Source organism: Phacochoerus africanus, chromosome 7 (assembly GCF_016906955.1).
Source record: "Phacochoerus africanus isolate WHEZ1 chromosome 7, ROS_Pafr_v1, whole genome shotgun sequence".
Lineage (NCBI taxonomy): Eukaryota > Metazoa > Chordata > Mammalia > Artiodactyla > Suidae > Phacochoerus > Phacochoerus africanus.
The window spans coordinates 54,233,240-54,249,762 of NC_062550.1; the positions used below are offsets into that span (position 1 = coordinate 54,233,240).

The 16,523-nt window shown below is 35.2% G+C and overlaps 1 long non-coding RNA gene across 1 annotated transcript in view; it reads right to left on the reverse strand.

The window, feature by feature from the left end:
- Positions 1-554: 554 nt before the first annotated feature.
- Positions 555-16,523, reverse strand: part of LOC125131773 (uncharacterized) — an 86,577-nt gene continuing 70,608 nt past the window's right edge. Inside the window, exons 2-3 of the long non-coding RNA XR_007136015.1 lie at positions 1,812-1,917; positions 555-951 (exon numbers count right to left, since the gene is read on the reverse strand). This is a non-coding gene — a long non-coding RNA (uncharacterized LOC125131773). The remainder of the gene's footprint in view (positions 952-1,811; positions 1,918-16,523) is intronic.

Genomic DNA, 16,523 nt, shown 5'->3' on the forward strand with positions numbered 1-16,523 from the left:
TAGGGGTTGAATCAGAGCTGGAGCTGCCAGCCTACACCACAGTCACAACAACACCAGATCTGAGTCATGTCTGCAACCTACACTGCTGCTCGCCACAATGCCGGATCCTTAACCCACTGAGCAAGGCCAGAGATTGAACCCACATCCTCATGGATACTAGTGGGGTTCTTAACCTGCTGAGCCACAACGGGGACTCCCTCTTTTTTTGTTGTTTTTTTTTTTGTTTGTTTGTTTTTGCTTTTGGGGGCCACACCTGCAGCATATGGAAATTCCTGGGCTAGTGATCAAATCCAGAACTACAGCTGCCAGCCTACACCACAGCCACAGCAATGCCAGATCTGAACCACATCTGTGACCTATGCCACAGCTCACAGCAACACCAGATCATTAACCCACTGAGTGAGGCCAGGTACTGAAACAGAATCCTCATGGATACTAGTTGGATTCATTTCTGCTGAGCCATAAGGGGAAACTCCTCCTATTTCATTTTAATTAGAAAAACTATTATCAGGTAAATTTGACTTAAAATAGTAAAAATAAAATATTTGGGGCCATAAATTATATGGAAAAATGCACTTTGAAATGTATATGTATGGTTTTATTCTAGGCAAATAAAGCCCACAGGCTCCCCAGTGGAGGTTTTCCATGCTGTATTTCTCAGGAAAATAGTGTTTTTCAATCTCTCCCCTGGAAGCTTTTCCTTGTTGTCCTAGTTAGACTCATTATTCCAAACAAGTTTCTGGAGGAATATTCCCCCACGGAGTCTTTCTCATTACTATCCCCAGGAAAGTGAATATAGTGAATTGGTACCCCAATATTCATTCGATTCTTCTTTTAGTGTGTCTTTCTGTGTTGCAGAGGCTACAAAGTTAAATACCGCATTTGCTGGACTCCCTTACAGCTTCGGTTCCAGATGTGCTTTAGGTCTGACCCATCAGGTATACTTGTGAACTATTTGGAAAAGGGAAGAGAAGCAAAGACCAATATTTTACCATTTCTATTGACTAGGTTGGGAAAAGCACAGCCCTGGAAGTACTGAGTTTTGCTGGAGTAGTGCTAGCAGATGGCCCTGGTGTCAAGGGGCAAGGTGAGGGATAATTTGTCTCCTAGGGAGAGATCTAATAGGCAAAGCATGACTCTGAAGCCACTGTTGGAAATGTAGCACCATAACTTAAATCAATACCTGAAAAGTGTGCCATTGGAGCTTAAACTATTGCTCCAAGGTTCCTCACCTTTCTGATGGTGGCTCCTGGGGGGGCCAGTTCTACATTATCCTTTTAGGAGATATTCTTGGGGTCCTAAACCAGAGAGTGCTATTCCAGCCCTCCCAATTGCTTTTGCAAGCTCCTTATTCCCTGTATCAAATTCATTCCTAATTTAATCAGAGTGATTTTTAACTACAAATCCATCCTGGCTGGTATAGTTTATCTTTCCACTTTTTCAAAAACCCCTTCCTTTACTGTCAGTGTCAGAGTACAAAGAGCAGATACTTAGAAGTCATACACATCCTTATCAGTTATGTCATCTTGGATAAATCCATGAACTTATCTAAGCTTCAGTTCTCTCATCTTACAAAATGAGAAGTAATACCTGAGTGCATAGTTGATAGAAGAAGACAATGAGATAATAAATGTTTAGAGCCTGGAACACAGATGCAAGGATTCGATAAATGTCCGTACTCTTCTTCAATGTTTAAATTTGAACGTGTTCCCAATACAGTATTTTTACCATGAAGCTAATCAGGGATCATATTTAGTGAGGAAAACAAAAGGCAATAGGACAATATTATATATTTCTTTAAAAGCACATACCTGTGTCAGTCTGGATCCAGTGAGTGATCTGCTTGTGAACACCAGCACTGAGTTTTACGCAGGGCACCAGACCTACTGAGACTTCCAGGTTGCTATATGTAACACTCTGGAAAATCAAATAAAATAAATTTTATATGTATTCCATGGAAGGAAAGGTGCTACATATATACATGCTTGCTTAACGCCATGAAAAAAACGAAGTCACTGACCCTCAATCCAAAGGGTGTGTTGAAGATGATAGTATGATTTTAACCCTACCTCCTTTCCTAAGTCTAGGGATATTTGGCTGTTAGTAACACAATAAAACAGCACTCTCATTCTTTCAGACAAAATAACTTTGGATTTTCAGCAGACATTTTCTTTGAAAAGGAGTCCATCCTAGTTGCAGGAAGCACTAAGGCACTCCAGAATCCTTCTTGATCTTCCCAAAAGATTTGAGAATGTTACCAACTCCCATAATATTAACCTAATAAGTGCATATTCTTCTAGGAATAGTGAGATAATATAGAAAGAGACACTAAAAGAGGAAGAGATGTACCCAGATGCTGAAGTAAAAATAGACCTGAAATTCAGCAGCTGCATATGATAGGAAATAGTGTGGTGGTCTGTAAATAGGCTCTACTATCTAGAAGCTTGTGTTTAAAATTCAGTTAAAGTCACAAAAAGAGGGGAATTTTAGAATATATTTGAATAGGAAGGTAGAAATGAGAACCCTATAAGCCAGAACCATCAATGGCTTTGTCTTGAGTGAAAAGACATAATGGAAACACCCACATGGGGCTAAGGAAATGGCAAGAAATTTTGCCATTGCCTGAGGATCTGGGTCAAAAAGAAAAAAAAAAAATCACCATGTAAACTTGATACCATGAACTATGAACAAATGAGGCCTGATTTTGCATGTTTGGGGGGAGGACACAAGATTTATCAAAACAATAACTATGCAGGAAAAATAATTGCTATCGAGCACCTTGCATCAACAAATGCAAATTCAAAACACCTTTGGAGAAACACTTCCACAACTAAAGCTCATTTAGGATTCTCTCTGTCATGAGTGCGGCAGGCAAGAACACACACACACACACATACACACACACACACACACACACACACACACAGTCTGCTAATGACTTTGAAATAAAACATTTTTAAAAACACACAAGGAAACAATACTTCATTAGCAAGATTAAATACACATAATCCCCAAATTTGAAATTACGGGAAAATCTGAAAAATCTATATATGCTGAAAATAACAAAAGAAATAGAAAGCATATGGTAAGAATAATACACTATCAAAAAGGCAAATTTTTAAAAAAAACAGTGGCATGAAAATAATATATATAGTTATTGAAATTAAAATCAGGAGTTCCCATTGTGGTTCAGCAGGTTAAGAACCCGCACAGTATCCATGAGGATGTGGGTTCAATCCCTAGCCTTGCTCAGTGGGTTAAGGATCTGACATTGCCATGAGCTGCAGTGTAGGTTGCAGACATGGCTTAGATCTGGTGTTGCAATGGCTGCGGAGTAGGCCACTAGATGCAGTTCTGATTTGACTACTAGCCTGGGAACTTCCATATGCCTCAGGTGTGACCCTAAAAAAAATAATAATAAATTAAAAATTCAATGGACCACATTAAAGAAACAGATTAAAGTCCAGAAAACCATAAAATGGAAACTAGAACTTAGCATCTTATGTAGAATATGCACAGATAGATAAAAAGGTGGGAATTATAAAATGTTAAGAGATACAGAGAATAAATTAAGGCAAAATAAAGAGACAAATAATAGAAGTCCTGAGACAGATTCTAGATAATGGTAGCAGCACACACACACAAACACAAAAAAACAGAGAAAGAAACAATTGAGACCTTACTTAAGTGACATATACCTTCAGATTCAACGATTATGATGACTAAAGAGAAAAGGTATCATTCCCTTCCTGTTTTTTTTTTTTAAATTTTATCGGCGTATAGTTGACTTACAATGTTGTGTTAGTTTCAGGTGTACAGCAAAGTGAATCAATCATACATATACATAAATCAAATCCCTTCAAAAATAAACAAATGGGACCTAATTAAACTTGAATGTTTTTGCACAGCAAAGGAAACCATAAACAAAACAAAAAGACAAACCACAGAATGGGAGAAAATGTTTGCAAATGAAGTAAATGACAAGGGATTAATCTCCAAAATATACAAATACCTTCTGCAGCTCAGTATCGAACAAACAAAAAAACAACCCGATTAAAAAATGGGCAGAAGATCTAAATGGACATTTCTTCAAAGAAGACATACAGATAGCCAAAAATACATGAAAAGATGCTCAACATCACTAATTTTTAGAGAAATGCAAATCAAAACAACTCTGAGGTACCAGTTTGCACCAGCAAGAATGGCCATCATCAAAAACTCTACAAACAGTAAATGCTGGAGAGGGTGTGGAGAAAAGGGAACCCTCTTACACTGTCGGTGGGAATGTACACTGATGCAACCACTATGGAAATCAGTATAGATGTTCCTCAAAAACTTAAGAGAACTACTATATGATCCAGCAATCCCACCCCTGGGCATTTATCCAGAGAAAACCATAATTAGAAAAGATACATGCACCCCAGTGTTCACTGCAGTACTATTCACAATAGCCAAGTCATGGAAGCAACCTAAATGTCCATCAACAGAGGAATGGATAAAGAAGATGTGGTACATATACATAATGGAATATTATTCAGCCATAAAAATAATGAAATGATGGCATTTGGAGCAACATGGACTGACCTAGAGATTATCATACTAAGAGAAGTTAGACAGTGAAAGACAAATATCATGTGATATCACTTATATGCATAATCTTAAAAAAAAATGATACAATTGAACTTATTTGCAGAACAGAAACAAACTCACAGACTTTGAAAAACCTATGGTTACCAAAGGGAACAGGAGGGGGTGATGTGGGAGGGATGGACTGGGGGTTTGGGATTGGCACATTCACACTGAGGCATATGGAATGATTGGTCAATGAGGACCTGCTGTATATCACAAAGAACTATACACAGTATTCTGTGATAATCTATTTGGGAAAAGAATCTGAGAGAGAATGGATATGTGTATTCATATATATGTGTATATATATGACTGGGTCACATTGTTGTACAGCAGAAATTATCACAACCTTGTAAATCAACTATACTTCAATAAAACTTAAAGCATAAAATAGGAGTTCCCATCATGGTGCAGTGGAAATGAATCTGACTAGGAACCGTGAGGTTGCAGGTTTGATCCCTGGCCTCACTTATTGGGTTAAAGATCCAGCATTGCTGTGAGCTGTGGTGTAGGTCACAGATTTGGCTAGGATCTGGTGTTGCTGTGGCTGTGGCATAGGCCTGCAGCAACAGCTCTGAGTAGACTCCTAGCCTGGGAACCTCCATATGCCACAGGTGCGGTCCTAAAAAGAAAAAAGACCAAAAAAAGACCAAAAAAAAAGAGAGAGAGAGAGATAAAATTTAATTTAATTTAAAAAAAGAGAGCCAATGCCCTGCACATATTCTCTTGGTCTCTTCCTTCCTCCTTCTCACCCCCAGCATTGGCTTCAAGTATACCTTCACTCCCAACACCTGCATCTCTTTGTCAAGCACTTCCTTTACTACACATCCTCACCAGTACTTGTTACCTCTTGTCTTTTTGATAACAACCATTCTAAAGTGATAACTTCACTTGATTTTCATTTATCTGATGATTCGTGATATTGAGCATCTTTTCATGTACCTATTAGTCACTTGTATGTCTTTTTTTGAAAAATGTCTATTCAAGCTCTTTGCCCATTTTTAAATTAGATGTGTTTGTTTTGTTTTCTATTGATTTACATAAGTTTCTTTCTTTTTTTTTTGTCTTTTGCCTTTTTCTTTTGTTGTTGCTGTTGTTGTTGTTGTTGTTGCTATTTCTCCCGCGGCATATGGAGGTTATCAGGCTAGGGGTCGAATCGGAGCTGTAGCTATCGGCCTACGCCAGAGCAACTTGGGATCGGAGCTGCGTCTGCAACCTACACCACAGCTCACGGCAACACCGGATCGCTAACCAACTGAGCAAGGGCAGGGACCGAACCTGCAACCTCATGGTTCCTAGTCGGATTTGTTAACCACTGCACCACGACAGGAACTCCCTACATAAGTTTCTTATACGTTTTGGATATTAACCCTTATCAGATAGATGGCTTGGAAATATTTTTCCCATTCTATACATTGCTATTTCATTTTGTTGATTGTTTTTTTTTTGTTGTTGTTGTTGTTCAGAGTTTGATGTAGTCCCATTTATTTACTTTTGCTTAATAAAATAAGCAAAATGTTGTTTGTGCTTTTGGTGTCATGTCCAAAAATCATTGCCAAGACCAATGTCAAAGACCTTTTCCACTAAGTTTTCTTCTAGAAATTTTATGGAAGGCATAAAAAGGGATACAATTTCATTTTTCTGCAAATGATTTCTAATTTTTTCAGCATCATTTATTGAAGAGACTATTTTTTCCCCATTGCATATTCTTGGCTCTCTTTACAAATACTAGTTGACTGCATATTTTAGGGCCTATATTTGGGCTCTGTATTCCGTAATTGGTGTATGTGTCTACTTGTATGCAAGTACCATCCTGTCTTGATTACTATAGCTTTGTAATATAGTTTGAAATTAGGAAGTATGATGCCTCAGCTTTGTGCTTCTTTTTCAGGATTGATTTAACTCTTCAGGGTTTGTGCTTTCACATGAAGTTTAGGATTTTTTTTTCTTTTTATGTGAAAAATACCGCTAGAATTTGGCTGGGATTGCATTGAATCTGTTTATAGCTTTGAGTATTAGGGGTCTTTTATCAATATTAATTTTTATGATCCATTAACATGGGAAATCTTCCCATTTTTTGTCTTCAGTTTTATTCACTAAAGTCATAGTTTTCAATGTAAAAATATTTCTCCAACTTGGTTAAATTTATTTCAAGTATTTCATTGCTTTTGATGCTATTGTGAATGGGATTTTCTCTATATCTTTTTCAGATATTTCATTGTTAGTGTAAAGAAACACAATTGAGTTCTGTATGGTGATTTTTTACACAAAACGTTCCTAAATTTGTTGGATATTTCTAACAGACTTTTGGTAGAGTCTTTAGGACATATATTTTCTAGATATAAGATTACATCATTTGAGAAGAGGTGATTTTTACCTCCTCCTTTCCAAGTCAGATAATAATTTTTTAAAAATCTCCCTGGTGGATGCAATGAATGGAAAAGATGGGGTTGTCAAATGTTCCTTTGTTAAATCCTTTGTTAAGGAATGAATTTCCTTAATTTTCCATACCACTAATGCTGGTGAAAATGGGCATTGAGAAGTATGAAAACATTGGCAAAATCTTCTCTTTTGAAGAGAAGATGATAACCATGGTCATTCCTGACCTGAAAGCTTCAGTCAAGAAAGGAGAAAAGTTTGTAAAGAACATGATATGTGGAAGCAGTTAATGAGCAATTTGTTTCTTAAGGCATCATGTCACTGCAAAGTCTTTTTTTTATTTTTAAATTTTTATCAAAGGTTTGTTGATTTACAATGTTGTGATAATTTCTGCTGTACAACAAAGTGATTCAGTTACACATGTACACATATCCATTCTCTTTCAGATGCAAAGTCATTTTAGACAGCTTTGTTTTAATCCGCCTTGATGATGATGATCGTATTAAATTACCATTCCTTCCAAATCACTACTACTGGCTCATCACTAAAGTAGTCTTTGCTTTATTTTTCTTAAGGGAAAAAAAAAAACCTGCATTGTGGATGCAATGAACAGAAAGGAAAGATGCTTTCCTCTTACCCTCTCTGATGTGTCCAAACTCACAATGATCTTCCAGAACTTCTCTGCTGTACTACTGGACTTCCACAAAGGCTCTTTCATCCATGGGTGACTGTTTAAGACAGTATGTTCATAGGGGCTCCTCGACCACAGCCAAGAGGGGCTGGAGGTTCACAGTGTACTGCAGCATCCATATCTGTGACCAAAGTCTGTGTGTTTATTACCTGATGAATGGGTAGGCAAGCTTTCTCCCAGGTCCCTTGGCATATGATGCTGGGTTCTACATATTCCATAAAGGCACCTTTGTCTGTGGATGAATATCAAATTCATCTTGTTGGGGGGAATATGAGCTACTTATTATTCAATCATCTTAATGATGTCACTCAAAGCCAACCTTCTGTAGAAGAATATAGTCGGAAATTCCAGAAATGGGATGGGAAAGATATTATTTGTGATGGTTGAAATGGAGTTAAAGCATTCTAAGATCTCTGTATCGACTGGAAGGTGGATAAAGCTACTGATTAACTTTATACTTTCTAGGTCAAGGGTAAAATTTAAAAAAAAATTGGAACTAATAAACACATTAAACAAGGTTGCAAGATACAAGACTAAAACACAAAAGTCAATTTTATTTCTATATACTGGCAATGACCAATCTGAAAATAATACTTTAAAAATTCTATCAGCACCAAAAAGAATAAAATAGTTACAAATAAATTTACCTGTTTTAGAAGCATGTCTTCTATAATAAAAACTAAAAAAAGAAAGAAAAACTTTACTCAAAGAAGTTAAAAAAGATGTAAGAATGAAGACATTCCATTTTAATGGACTGAAAGACTTAAAATTAAGATGGCAGTATTCTCTAAATTGACCTACTAAGTTAAGGTTTCCCATTAGAATCTCAGCTGCTGGAGTTCCTGCTGTGGTACAACTAGATCTGTGGTGCCTCTGCAGCACCAGGAAGTAGGTTCGATCCTTGGCCTAATGCAGTGGGTTAAGGGAGCTGATCCCTGGCCAGGGAACTCCATATGTCATGTGGCAGTCAAAAAAGAAAAAAAAAAGCTTAACATAGTTTTCAACAACAATGAAATATAAAATGCAAATCTGCTGGGGAAAATTTAATAAAATACAAAAATTTTGCAAGACTACTGCTAAAAAAATTATAAATATTGATCCTGAGAAAAGGTATATTTTTAAAAGATTTGAAATTTTAACATTTTAAATTCTAAGAAATACTACGAACATCTTTATGGAATAAGTTTATTAAAACATTAAGAAATCAAATTTTATAGAAAATTATAATTTATAATGATTAACTCAGAATTAATAAAAAACTTAGATAATGCTATAAATTAGGAGAGAAATGAAATCATTAGTTTTTTTTTTATTTACTTATGGAAACAAAAAAATAAGATTTTGTCTTTTTGCCCTGGTGCAATAACTTGCACCAGATTTGCCCACATAGCAAATGACTAGAAAACATTTATTGCATGGATTGGGCAATGGTCAATATAGGATTATGATCCCTGAAAGAAGAAAAACAAGATTAAGCTAGCTTTTTGCTTAGAGTTGATCTCTAGATTGTAGTGCATGAAAGAGAAACTCAAGCAGAGGGTGGCAGTTATGCTGAGGTCAGCAGATAGCAATAAGATCAAGAGGGTTGAGTTGGCTGAAATTTTTGATTTAAGAAAAAAAAACTTAGGAAGTTTACATAGGACTTTCCTTGAAACTTTGCTGAATACTAAGCCACGAATGTATATCTGAAATTCCACAGAGTTAGAGAAACTACTGTAACTACTCAAAAGTGAACTAAAAAAGTCCTAGAGCTCATACAAGGCTGGGAGACAGTCAAGATCTAGCCATTAAAAGAGCCTTTATGAAACCTGGGATATTAGGTAGTGACTACAGAAATGCCAACTCTTAACAGGAGGAATAAAGTACTCCTAAAGTGAAAGACAGTCTACCCCCATCTTAACAAAGTTTATAAGGCAGACCTTGAAAGAATCAAGCTGATCTGCAAGAAACTTAACTGCATGCACCTTTCCCCTGCCAAAAAAACCCACACCGATTTAAAGAAAAACAATGAAATTTAGATATCCACCAAAATAATAATCATAATGTGTATTATTCATATAAAAGTAAAAAGGGCACAGTGGAAATGAATCTTACTAGTATCCATGAGGTTGCAGGTTTAATCTCTGGCCTCACTCGGTCAGTTAAGGATCCGGCATTGCCAAATGAGCTGTGGTGTAGGTCGCAGATGTGGCTTGGATCCTATGTTGCCATGGCTGTGGTGTAGGCCAGCAGCTGTAGCTCTGATTCGACCCCTAGCCTGGGAACTTCCATATGCTGCAGGTATGGCCCTAAAATAAATAAACAAATAAATAAATGTAACAATATCTCAGAAGAAAAATATGACTGATAATTGAGAATTGAAAATATGTCAATAAAAAAGAGAGAGAAAATGAAACTGGCAGACAAAGACTTTAACTCTCAAAAACATATTCAAGTCCTTTAAGGAAAACATGAACATAATAATGTTGAAAAGTAAAACAGAAAGACTGAAAAATAAAATTTCTAAAATCAGAACTCATTGGATATGCTTAAGAGCAGGTCATCAATGAAAAAAATATCAATGAACTTGAAGACAAAACAAAAGAATGAAGCCTGGGAGTAGGTGGTAGAAAAGTTGAAAGGAAAAAAAAAAAAAAAGGACTGATTCTCAGAGACCTCTAAGACAACATCAATGTTAAATCAATGATTTAACATATGTGTATATCGGAATGGAGAAAAAGAATGGGGCATAATTGATGAATGTCCTCAAATTTTCCAATTTGACAAAAACTCTAATGCATATCTCCAAGCAGCTCATAGAACACTAAGCAGGTTAAATCCAAAGAAACCCACCCCAAGGCACAGCTGAAAGAATGTCTTAAAAGCAGTGTGAAGACTGCTTTGGGGAGTATGACAATTTTTAAAATATTAATTTTTCCAACCCAGGAGCATGGAATATCTTTGCATTTCTTTATGTCTTCCTCAATTTCCTTGATTAATGTTTTATAGTTCTCGGCATATAAGTCTTTTACCTACTTGGTCAGGTGTATGCCCAGGTATTTGATTTATTGGGGTGCAATTTTAAAAGGTATTGTATTGTTGTATTCCTTTTATACTATTTCATTGTTAGTATACAGAAATGCAACTGAATGTTAATCTGAATGTTAATCTTATATCCTGCTACCTTGCTGAATTTGTGGGTCATTTCAAATAGTTTTTGGGCTGAGTCCTTAGGGTTTTCTATGTATAGTATCATATCATCTGCATACAGTGACAGTTTTACCTTTTCTCTTCCTATTTGGATGCCTTTTATTTCTTTTGTTTGTCTGACTCCTGTGGCTAAGACTTCCAGTACTGTGCTGAATAACAGTGGTGAGTGGGCATCCTTGTCTTGTTCCAGATTTTAGTGGGAAGGCTTTCAGCCTTTCTCCATTGAGTGTTATTCTAAAAAATGGCCATAATACCTAAAGCAAGAAGGTATACATGTATGTGTAACTGGGTCACCATGCTGTACAGTAGAAAAAAAAAAGAATGTATTGGAGAAATAGTATTAAAAAATAAAATACAGAAATAAAAAAAAGCATTTAATATTTCTTTTTCTGAGGAAAAATAAATATTAAATGCAAGGTATAAAATAAGATAAATATCACTGACAGCTTTTTAGAAACAATGCAAGCTATTAGACAATCAAAGGATGCATTTAAAGTAGTAGAAAGAAAAATATTCTTTCAGTCCAGAATTCTATCTCCAGCATACTATACATTTCAAAATGAAGGTAAAAGACATTTTCATATGGCAAATAGCTGATAGGATTCATTGTAATAAGGCTGAAGAGTAATACTCAACTGAAACTCAGAATCACATATTGCAGGAAAGATCACTGAAAATGGTTAATGTAAAGTATACATCCAGTACGTTTTTTTCTACATTCCTTAACAGATAATTGTTTAAAGCAGAAACAATAACAACATTTCATGGTTTGTACAACATATAGAGAAGTAAAATACGTGACAACAGTACCAAGGAAGAGAGCAAACAGACATGCCAAACATTTGAAATGTTTCATGATTTAAAATTTAAATTTATTTTAATCACTTAAAGCAAATGCTGGACCAGAAGGTAGCTTTAAGGTGGTGACTCCTTGATAGGGGCTCATTATAATCATCTGAAGAGCTTTATAAAAAATATATGCCTGGATCCCACCCAAGGAAGATCCTTTTCACAAGATGTGGGGTAGTGTACCAGAATTTTAATAAAAGTTTGAGTAATTTTGATATTTATTCTGGTTTGGAAGCTGCTGACTAGAGAAACATTTCTTTCTCTAGGAAATTTAACTTATACCCTAATTTTCACTTCTATGAATAAAAGTTAGGCAATTCACTTCTAAACATTTTCACCAAGGTATAGCACAATGGTGTGCCCTTTATTTTTATTAAAATAGTAAAGCTTTGGGATTTGCTGTAAAATCATTGATGGGTATATTGTCACCTGCATTATTTAGTATTGTTTATCAACTATATCTTATGAGAAATGGCATTCATACTTTAGTGCCAAGAAAAAAAAATCTTTGAATTATTAAATGATGTTTTACTTTTTATCAGTTAATAGTTATTATGTAAGTAATTATGAAGAAATCTTTACATGCTCTGCCAAAAAAAACCTCAGTAGACTATTTAATACTTTTTAAAAAGTCATTATCTCTGCTTTAATAACTTTAATGTAGATGTTTTATTGATTGAAGTATAGTTGATTTACAATATTATATTAGTTTCAGGTATATAGCATAGAAACAGTTGTGTCTTTTACTGAAATCCACTTTAAATACTTTGTAAAACTAGGTTTGTTATAAATAGCTGATGATGATAATGATGATAATAGTTACCATTGGGGAGGGCTTTTCCTATGTGACTGCATAAATGTAACATTTTATTTAATCTTCAGTTCAAATTTATAAGGTAGAAATTATTGCCATTTTACAGAAAGCAAATTAATAGCTTTTCTTCACTGATGAAGAAAGTGAAATTACAGAGAACTTGACACTGTACACAATAAATTATTTCCCTATAAAACTATCCAGCAACTAGTCACTGGTCTATAGCCACGATAGTGTATAATTTTTAATGGTTCTAGTTCTCAGTTTATACCTTTTAAACAAAGGATATAGGTAAAGGTTTCAAAGACTTCCCCCAGTTTAATATGGCTTAAAGTTATGAAATGTGTAGTGTTGGCTCTCACTGCTATAGTGGCTGAGATGGAGGGCAATTAATTTCCCATTTATTCTCTTTCTCCCAGCAGAAATCAAAAATGTGAGTAGAATAGAGTTCTAGGGACTCTGTCCTCATAAATAAAAGGGTCATCTCTAGCTTTCAAACTATATGAACATTTCTTTTCAGTATACTTCCCCCATTCCTCCTCTATCCCATCTTAGTCTTCTTCAAATAATGTAGAAATAGATTATGATTAATAATAATAATAAATATCATATTTTTGTATTTGTAGGTGAAAAGCATTGCTCATAAAGCATAATTAACATAGTGGGTGTAAAGCTGGACATAAACCCAAGAGGTCAGAATCTAGCCTGAAGTATTATTATTCTCTATGGCCCAAATATTTGTTAATTGAAATAATTACAATTTTAACATTCAGTTCTTGGATGTTTTTGTATAACTATGTCACAAAGGTTCTCACCCCTTTTAGTTGTCTTGTTTATACTAATGGACAGAAAAACAGCAGATTTCATTAAAGGACATTTAGAGTACTCTCTTGTTCTACTTGTTGTTCTACTTCTACTTTTATTCATGTCATGAAAGCATTTTGTCTTGAAGAGAAAATTTATTTTAGGGCATGCCAGAATAGGACTGAAGCAGGCCTGAAGGCTTGGATCTGCACATGCTAAGTGGTGGTATCCTTCTGATTTACCCAGATTTATAGGAAGTAACCAAGAAGTTACTGAAACTGTTTTTAGTTCTTCTGCTTGGTGATCAGACAGGCATATAACCAGAGTCTTCAGAATATTTGGGAGGGGCAAGAAGTTGTAAATATTTCTTGGGAGATCAGAAAATAGGAGCTTCTCAAAGAGCTTGACAGTATCTTCTCTGAGTCAGGTGGCATCATTGACAGGGATTCTAGGGGGATCTAAAGGTGACTAACAGAAGCTTGCCCATCTGACCTTGAGTGTTTCTGGGTCCCTTGTACTAAGTAGCTGTCTGTCAAGAAAGCTTTGTTATCTAATCTACTTTATTTTTTTTCTTAAAGATTTTTTATTTTTTTTTCCATTGTAGCTAGTTTACAGTGTTCTGTCTATTTTCTATTGGAGTATAGTTGACTTACAATGTTGTATTAGTCTCAGGTGTATAGTAAAGTGAATCAGTTTTATATGTATGTAATATATATCCATTCTTTTCCCCCATATATGTTATTATAGAATATTGAGTGAATTTCCCTGTGCTATATAGTAGGTCTTTGTAGTTATCTACTTTATATATAATGGTGTATATATATGTCAATCCCATTCCCCCAATTTATCCCCCCCCCACCATTGTTTCCCTTTTGGTTATCATAAGTTTGATTTTGGGAGAAAAACGCAGCAGCTGGACTGAGAACAGCAAAGCAGAGTGAGAGCTGCACAGACCATCTGAACCACCGGCCCAGACACCACAGCCTGAGGTGCTCAGGTGGGGGTTGGGCACTGAGACTAAAGCTCCTGAGAAAAAGTAAAACACAAGCAAGATGAAGAAGTACAGAAAACATTTCCAGTTAAAGGAACAGGAGAACTCACCTAAAGCAGTCAACAGTGAAACAGACCTCTGCAGTCTGACAAACATTGAGTTCAAAAGGGAGGTATTGAAAATAATGAAGGAATTAAGAGAGGATATTAACAGTAATGCAGATTCCTTCATAAAGCAACTAGAAAATATAAGGAGGAGTCAAGAAAAACTAGAAAATTCATTTGCAGAGATACAAACTGAGCTTAAGGCAATAAAGAGTAGAATGAATAATGAAGAGGAACGAATTAGCAACATGGAAGATAAAATAATGGAAATCACCCAGTTGGGACAGCAGACAGAAAAACAAATGAAAAAAACATGAAAGCAATATAAGAGACCTATGGGATAATATAAAGTGGACCAATCTACACATAATAGGAATTCCAGAAGGAAAAGAAAAAGAAAAGGGGATTGAAAATATATTTGAAGAAATTATGGCTGAAAACTTTCCAAATCTAAAGCATACTGATATCAAGATACAGAAATTACAGAGGGCCTCAAACAAGCTGAACCTAAACAAGCCCACACCAAGACATAATAAAAATGGCAAAAGTTAAAGATAAAGAGAGGATTCTAAAGGCAGTAAGAGAAAAACAAAGCATTAATTATAAGGGAACCCCCATAAGGCTATCAGCTGATTTCTCCACAGAAATCTGCATTTCCCTGCAGGCCAGAAGGGAGTGGCAAGATATATTTAAAGTGCTGAAAGGAAATAATTTGCAACCTGGAATAATCTATCCAGCAAGAATATCATTTAAATTAGAAGGGGAAATAAAGAATTTCTCCAACAAACAAAAGCTAAAAGAGTACAGCAATACTAAACCCATTCTAAAAGAAATACTGAAAGGGCTTCTCTAAATTAAAAAAAGAGAGAAAGAAAAGAGAAAATGAAGAATTAGGATGGAAGAAACCACAATTGGAAAGCATCACTTAAGTAAGCCAGAATACAGATCTAAACATGAAGATGTTAAAAAAAAAAACAAAAAAACAAAACAAAACAAAACAAAAAAACCCGCAAAATCATACAATGTGGGGAAAGAAAGTAAGAAAATATAGATTCTTTTTTTTAAATTTTAATGATGTGTCTGAGCCTATATGACTATCAGGCAAAAGCAAGCAGATATAGGAAGAGCTTAACATGCTTAAAAAACAGGGCAACCACAAATCAAAACCAAACATTACATTCACAAAAACTGAAAAGAAAAATACTCAAGCATAAAATAAATGGAAACCATCCAACCCAAAAAAAAGAAAAGAAGAAAAGAGAAACAGAATGAACTGGAAAACAAGGTTTAAAATGGCAATAAACAAACATCTATCAATTATCACCTTAAATGTCAATGGACTTAATGCTCCAATCAAAAGACACAGAGTGGCAGATTGGATAAAAAAGCAAAAACCTTCAATTTTCTGCCTACAAGAGACTCACCTTAGAGCAAAGGACACATATAGACTGAAAGTGAGGGGATGGGAAAGATATTTCATGCCAATGGACAAGACAGGAAAGCAGGAGTTGCAATACTCATATCAGACAAAATAGACTTTAAAATGAAGGCCACTAAGAAAGACAAAGAAGGACACTATTTAATGGTTAAAGGATCCATTCAAGAAGAGGATATTACAATCATCAATATCCATGCCCCTAATATAGGAGCACACAGATACCTACAACAAATACTAACAGACATAAAAGAAGAAATCGATGTGAATACAATCATAGTAGGAGACTTTAACACCCCACTCACAACAATGGACAGATCCTCTAGACATAAAATCAATAAGGCAACAGAGATCTTAAAGGACACAATAGAAAATTTAGACTTAATTGACATTTTCAGGACATTACATCCAAAAAAAATCAGAATATACATTCTTCTCAACTGCACATGGAACGCAGATGTATTTATCACATACTGGGACACAAAGCTAACCTCAACAAATTTAAGACTATAGAAGTTATTTCAAGTATCTTCTCTGATCACAATGGCATGAAACTAGAAATCAACCATAGGAATAGAAATGAGGAAAAAACTTACTAAATGGAGACTAAACAACATGCTACTAAAAAACAAATGGGT